Source organism: Ovis aries, chromosome 7 (assembly GCF_016772045.2).
Source record: "Ovis aries strain OAR_USU_Benz2616 breed Rambouillet chromosome 7, ARS-UI_Ramb_v3.0, whole genome shotgun sequence".
Lineage (NCBI taxonomy): Eukaryota > Metazoa > Chordata > Mammalia > Artiodactyla > Bovidae > Ovis > Ovis aries.
The window spans coordinates 62,195,550-62,203,652 of record NC_056060.1 but is presented as its reverse complement, the minus strand read 5'-3'; the positions used below and the strand labels follow the sequence as shown (position 1 = coordinate 62,203,652).

Here is an 8,103-nt window from a genome sequence, read left to right as displayed (position 1 = left end):
CATTTCTAAATGTGTATATATTTATCCATGTATCTACATATCTTCATTTTATTTTTATTTTGGGAAGGATAATCTTATAGGTATAGATGCATTTTATTTTTTTACACTGAATTTTCTCATTAAATTTTGTTTTAAAGGATCTCAAAATTCAAGATTTTTGGTCAAGTTGTTTTCATTAAAACACTGATTTTAAAAACAAGCAACTTACAATTGCCACAGAAAAATAATCAAATGATCCACAAAACACCCTCCTTTCCCTCTGCAGGTTTTACAATGCATTGTTATTAACCAAACTTTTACTATTAAACAGGCCAGTTGAGAGAAACACTTCTGATACCTTCTCCCACCTGTCTGCTTAAGACTAGGATGGCGGATACTGGGGATAATATTTGTTTACCTTACTCAGTTTTCGGAGCAAACAGTGACCTGACCAGCTCCAGCAGCCTTCTGGTCCACGAATTTGATGACACCCACAGCAGTGGTCCATCTCACGTCACAAATAGCCAAATATGGATAGCCAGAGAAGCTATTAACACCTAAGCTTCCAAGAAGCACATCAACCAGATTTCAAAAATTTGAGGCCATCTTTTAGCTTCTTACCAGAGTGGTGATCAATCTTCTCTTTCAGCTCAGCAAACTCGCAAGCGATGTGAGGTACCTGACAATTCAGCAACAGGTGCATAGCCAGCACTGATATGACTGGGGTGATTTAGGGTAATCACTGGAGTGTTGAAGCCAGCTTCTTCCAATAGTGGGTCATTTTTGCTATCGCCAGCCACAGTGCTATGATGAGTATCTTTGACAGTCACATTCTTTACACTGAAGTCTACATTAGCCCCATGAAGAGCTACATTCAAAGCTCATGATGCGATTCAACAGACTTTACCTTCAGTTGTAATGTCGTTTGGAGCAAAGGTAACGAGTACGCCAGGTTTGAGAACAGCAGTCTCTACTCAGCACACAGAGACAGTCCCAGTACCACCAGTTTTGTAGACATCCTGGAAGAATAACCCAAATTCCTGTTAATGAGAAGAATTGGTGGGCAGGACACAATCCAGAGATTTCAGCACTGGCATTACTATATTTATGGGTAACGAACCAAGACATATCTGTACTTAACTCCAGCATGTTGTCTGCATTCGAACCAGAAACTAGCACAAATGCTACTGTGCCTGGGTTGTAGCCAATTTCTTAATGTAGGTGCTGACTTTGTTAATGATTTCCTCATTATCTCTCTGGCTGAAATAGTAGCTTAGTGGAATCCATTTTATTAACACCAACAATTAGTTGTTTCATGACCAGCATGTAAGCCACAGAGGGCCTCCCTGGTGGCTCAGTCAGCGAAGAATCTGCCTGCAATGCAGGACACCAGAGTTCGATTTCTGGGTTGGGAAAATCTCCTGGAGAAGGGATTAGCAACCCACTCCAGTATTCTTGCCTGGAGAATTCTGTGGACAGAGGACCCTGGCAGGCTACAGTTCATGGGGTTGCAAAGAGCTGGACATGAGTGAGCGACTAACATACACACACAGACACACACACACACACACACAGACACACACACACGTAAGCCAGATGGGCACATTCACAGATCTGCCCATTCTAGTATATACCAGCTTCCGATTCAACAATACCAGCAACAGCAATCAACAAGGAGAATCAGTATCAGATGTGCCTATAATCAATCATGTTTTTGTTAAATTCCCTGTGTCATAGGCCATGGATGATGGTCATGTAATACTTACTGGTTTTATATTTTCACATGGAATTGTCAATGATGATACCAAGCTCACCATTGGTGTTCAGTTTACCCAAGACCCAGGGGTATGTAAAGGAGATCTCTCCCATCTCAGTAGCCTCCTTCTCAAACTTTTCAATGGTTCTTTTGTCAATTCTACCACATTTGTAGATCAAATGGCCAGTAGTGCTGGACTCACCTGAATCTATGTGTCCAATAATGATGATGTTAATATGAGTCCTTTCTTTCTCCATCTCGGCTTTAGTGGTGGTTTCCATGGCACCTGTGTTATAGAAACAAACATGTTGTAAAAAAGCTTTACCAAAATTAAATATGGAGAATTTCCCACAACTAAGTTAAAAAAATGGCCAACTCCTATATAAGCATTTAATCATGCACTTGGTGTTTGGAATTTTAGTTAGGGAATTTATAATTATTTCCTCTGTCATCAGCTCTGTGGTGAATATATTTGATGTATCTTTTGAATAATATTTGATGGCATTTAAAAATTATTTCCTTATGGTATCTCTGTCAAGCTCACTAGAATTCACATTCTTGGAGTCGGGCTGAATTGTAAATTCAAAGATTATCATCTCCTTTTGTTGATATAGAAATAAAAGCAGTGCTGTAAGATAAGGGAAAAACATTTATTTAGGAGTCAGGAATTGCAATTCAAGAGACACAGATTTGGGTAGAAACTCAAATGTACCACAAGAAGAGTTAAAAACCAAAAAGTTTATTTTTTTTTAATGGAGAAAGTTTACATAAATTGTTTCCCAAGAATTATGATTGATGTTGGCAAACTGGAATCATTCTTGTTTATATGTGATTGGTTTCTAAGGCTGTTACTCAGAGTTCAACGTATAGCATTCTTTCAAGATATTGTGGCCCAAAGTTCATGTTCTATCTGGGTGGAGATATGCGTAGTCTCTAATTCCCCAGTGGCCTCCTGGTTGCCTTTTAGTGCTCTGTTGGGCATTACAGACTCCGTTTCATCATTTTTTTTTTTTTTTAAATCAAGGTAACTAAGCTGGTGCCTCTGAAGGAATGGAATCTACACAATGCTCTTCCACCTCTGAGATTCCATGATACTATGATTATTGACTATTTTAAAAGTTTTCTTAATGGATTATAATATTTTATACATATATGCATATATATGGAATAAGATATATATATATATATATATATATATAAAGTATGTGTGTGTGCTTAGTCACTTAGTCATGTACAACTCTTTGCCACACCATGGACTGTAGCCTGCCAGGCTCCTCTGTCCATGGGGATTCTCCAGGCAAGAATACCAGGGAATCTTCCCAACCCAGGGATTGAACCCGGGTCTCCCACATTGCAGGCAGATTCTTTACCAGCTGAACCACCAGGGAAGCCCTATACACTTTAATGTGGATATTATATCTTAGAACACAATCCTACAGAAATTAAAATATGGATTTGCCCAGAAACTGAATAAATTATTGAGCTTGATATTTCAAGTTTTGTATTCCATATAATTCATTCAGGAATAAGTAAGAAAAGAAAAAAACAGAACACTGTTTTGGGGAAAGAAAGTAGAAGTTGAATATTGGCAGGTATGATACTTTCAGTCAGATTTTATAAACATAGCTAATGTTTCCTATCAAAAATCACCGCAAATGGTGACTGCAGCCATAGAATTAAAAGATGCTTACTCCTTGGAAGGAAAGTTATGACCAACCTAGATAGCATATTCAAAAGCAGAGACATTATTTTGCCAACAAAGGTCCATCTAGTCAAGGCTATGGTTTTCCTGTGGTCATGTATGGATGTGAGAGTTGGACTGTGAAGGAGGCTGAGCGCTGAAGAATTGATGCTTTTGAACTGTGGTGTTGGAGAAGGCTCTTGAGAGTCCCTGGGACTGCAAGGAGATCCAACCAGTCCATTCTGAAGGAGATCAGTCATGGGTGTTCTTTGGAAGGAATGATGCTAAAGCTGAAACTCCAGTACTTTGGCCACCTCATGCAAAGAGCTGACTTATTGGAAGAGACTCTGATGCTGGGAGGGATTGGGGGCAGGAGGAGAAGGGGACGACAGAGGATGAGATGGCTGGATGGCATCACTGACTCGATGGACGTGAGTTTGAGTGAGCTCTGGGAGTTGGTGATGGACAGGGAGGCCTGGTGTGCTGCAATTCATGGGGTTGCAAAGAGTCGGACACAACTGAGCAACTGAACTGAACTGAACTGAAAGACAGCCTAAATTGCAAGGTAATGAGTCAATAACACATGCTCACCATTTCAAATCAAATTCTCAAATGCAAGCATTGGAAATACGAAGTGATTTCTCCCAGTATAGTTCATGTGGTTCTATTCTTATTTGCTATTGTGGTGAGATTCATGTTAATCCTATTATTGATCTAAGAAATAGAGAGTTTGGATAGGGTCCAGAGGAAATGAGGGTTAAAAAAAAAAAAAAAGAAAACGATTAGTGTGTTGACTAGGAAACATTGAACTCATTGGGGTTATTGAGTTTGGAGCAGACTAAGGAGAGACTGAATATCCGTTCCTGACTATATAGGCGAGACTATGGTATGATTAACTGTGTGGAACTGATTTCAGTTTCCACCAAGGAAAAGGCACATTTACATGATTGTAGATTTGCTTTGGTCACTGAGAAAATATAATAGACTAGGAGACAGCTACAGCCTGTCATTAACTGTAGGATGCCCTGTAGTCAGGAGAAAAAAAGGCTCATAGCTTACCAGAAGAGACTTAATGAAATGAATGAAACTGCAGTACAAGGCAGCATGCAGACAGGAAGTGATATCTGCTTCCCAGTCAGATAAGTTTTAGGTGGTACCACAAACAATGATGAGGAAACCATCTGTACATGAAAAACAAACCTCCAAACACCAAGCCCCTCTCCATTCTTTTCAGTGTTTTGTAACTGATCTGGGGGATATTGAAAATGGGCCATTGTCTTCTTTGTCATTCCTGTGCTTATAGTACATTAGCAGGGATTGACTGGCATCAATTCCCTTTGTTTATGTAGATAGCATCTGTGAACTGCAGCATGATCTTTTAGCTCATCTAATATACATGTAAATATGTCTGTCTGTGAGTCATGCTGATTTCGATAAAAGTTCTACTTTCCTCCAGTGTAATGTTACTTTTCTGGAGTATATTAAGCACTTTGGGGGTCTCTTTAGGTCATTGAGTCAATAATTCACTATTTGGAAAATTAATGCCTTAAATTATATTATAAAATAAATTCAAATTTAAAATGGATTAATTTCTGAAACCTAGATAGTGTATTAAAAAGCAGAGACATGACTGTGCTGACAAAGGTCCATATAGTCAAAGCTATGTTTTTTTCCAGTTGTCAGGTATGGATGTGAGAGTTGGGCTACAAAGAAGCTTGAGTGCCTGGATCTTCCTGACTCAGGGGTTGAACCCACATCTCTTATGTCTCATATCTTTGGTAAGAATTGATGGTTTCAAACTGTAGTGGTGGAGGAGACTCTTAAGAGTCCCTTGGATTGCAAGGAGATCAAACCAGTCAATCCTAAGGGAAATCAACCCTTAATATTCATTGGAAGGACTGATTCTGAAGCTGATGCTCCAATACTTTGGCCACCTAATGCAAAGAGCCAACTCATTAGATAAAACCCAGATGCTGGGAAAGATTGAAGGCAGGAGGAGAAGGGGATGACAGAGGATGAGATGGTTGGATGGTATCACTAACTCAATGGGCATGAGTTTGACCAACCTCCGGGAGATGGTGAAGAAAAGGGAAGCCTGGTTGCTGCAGTCCATGGGACTGCAAAGTGTCGAACATGACTGAGTGACTGAACAACAACAAATTTCTGAATACTGGTCATCATCATCATGAATTTTTCTTGGTTATATTTGTTCTATTCTCCAGTGAATTGATTTCCTTCAGTTGTCTTCATAGGTTCCACCCAATCTCGTGGTTGTTGCCTGTCTGTGCTAAGTCGCTTCTATTGTGTTTGACTCTTTGTGACCCTATGGACCATAGTCCACCAGTCTCCTCTGTCCATGAGGTTCTCCAGGCAAGAATACTAGAGTGGGTTGCTGTGCCATCCTCCAGGGGATCTTCCCAACCCAGGGACAGAACCCACATCTCTTACGTCTCCACCACTGGCCGGCCACTGTTTTATCACTAGCGCCACCTGGGTGGTTGTCAGTCATCAGTAAGTTTAGGTCTTGCTCCTGCCTTTATTGCCCTTTGTTCTGCTAATGTTGTGGACTATGCCTGAAAATTCCAGTCTTGGTGAGGTGTAACATTAAAAAAGAACCACAGCCAAGCAACCAAAACTAATTTAATGTCTCCAAAATCACTTTTTGCTGCTTCCTTGCGAATCGTGAGAGAACATTTCATCTCCACTGCAGCTCGTCTTGGCACCTCATTCCTTCCCTCCTTTCATGTTTCTCACACTGCTTAGCCTCCCCAAAGCCTCTCTATCTCTCACTTTCTTAATATTCTTCTCGATATTCTTTCACCTCTGATTAAAATCCGAAAAGAAGGAAATGCCAATTAGGCAGTGGAGGTAAGACTGAAGCAGAGGCTGGGAATGTTTATTCAAATATTAATAATGTTGTTTCTGTTGTGCAGTTATAGCCTTTCACTACTCTTCCCTAAGGGCAGGCTTCCCTGGTGGCTCGGTGATAAAGAATCCGCCAGCAAGGCAGGAAACAGTGGTTCAATCCCTAGGTCTGGGAGATCCCATGGAGAAGGAAATGGCAACCCACTCCAGTATTCTTGCCTAAGAGATGCCATGGACAGAGGAGCCTGGCAGGCTATAGTCCATGAGGCTGCAGAATTAGACACAACTTAGTGACAAGACAACAAGGATTGGGCACAATGAAACTAATCAGGATAAAGAATGAGGATAGGATCAGATGAAACTGGGGGAGAACTGACAGAGTTGGTCCTTGCAAATGCTGAACTCCTCAGTACATCTCTGTACCCTTAGCAACTGGGTCTCCTAACTCTCCCAAGCAGACTTTAGGGAAAATCCTAGGCTTGGGTAGGAGCAACAAACACCTGTTGAAGCTGCTTATCAGTTCAGCATGAACTTAACTTTACTGCTGGTTTTTTAAGCCCCAAGAGCACCAGGCTGCAACAGCACAGGAATGGCCTAGAGGAGCTACCTCAGGTCTGAGGTCAGGGACAGTGGCGGAGAGGAGCAACCCCACGTCCAAGGAGCGGCAGCTGTGTGGACACAGGAGGGCTGAGAGGAGCTACTCCATGTTCAAGGTCAGCAGGGGTGACTTGTCCAAGGTAAGGAGCAGCGGCTGCACTTTGCTGGAGCAGCTGTGAAGAAATAGCCCACGTCCAAGGTAAGAGAAACCCAAGTAAGATGGTAGGTGTTGCAAGAGGGCATCAGAGGGCAGACACACTGAAACCATAATCACAGAAAACTAGCCAATCTGATCACACAGACCACAGCCTTGTCTAACTCAATGAAACTAAGCCATACCATGTGGGGGCACCCAAGATGGATGGGTCATGGTGGAGAGGTCTGACATAATGTGGTCCACTGGAGAAGGGAATGGCAAACCACTTCAGTATTCTTGCCTTGAGAACCCCATGAACAGTATGAAAAGGCAAAATGATAGGACACTGAAAGAGGAATTCCCTAGGTCGGTAGGTGCCTAATATGGTACTGGAGATCAGTGGAGAAATAACTCCAGAAAGAATGAGGGGATGGAGCCAAAGCAAAAACAATACCCAGCTGTGTATGTGACTGGTGATAGAGCAAGGTCCAATGATATAAAGAGCAAAATGGCATAGGAACCTGGAATGTCAGGTCCATGAATCAAGGCAAATTGGAAGTTGTCAAACAGGAGATGGCAAAAGTGAATGTTGACATTTTAGGAATCAGTGAACTAAAATGGACTGAAATGGGTGAATTTAACTCAGATGACCATTATATCTCCTACTGCGGGCAGGAATCCCTCAGAAGAAATGGAGTCGCCATCATGGTCAACAAAAGAGTCCAAAATGCAGTACTTGGATGCAATCTCAAAAACAATAGAATGATCTCTGTTCATTTCCAAGGCAAACCATTCAATATCACAGTAATCCAAGCCTATGACCCAAATAGTAATGCTGAAGAAGCTGAAGTTGAAGAGTTCTATGAAGACCTCCAAGACCTTTTAGAACTAACACCCAAAAAGATGTCCTTTCCATTATAGGGGACTGGAATGCCAAAGTAGGAAGTCAAGATACACCTGGAGTAACAGGCAAATTTGGCCTTGGAATACAGAATGAAGCAGGGCAAAGGCTAATAGAGTTTGGCCAAGAGAATGCACTGATCATAGCAAACACCCTCTTCCAACAACACAAGAGAAGACTCTACACAT

The 8,103-nt window shown here is 41.4% G+C and overlaps 1 pseudogene; it reads right to left on the bottom strand.

Moving 5' to 3' along the window:
* Positions 1–402: 402 nt before the first annotated feature.
* On the bottom strand, positions 403–1,992 carry LOC101110681 (putative elongation factor 1-alpha-like 3; annotated as a pseudogene).
* Positions 1,993–8,103: the final 6,111 nt, after the last annotated feature.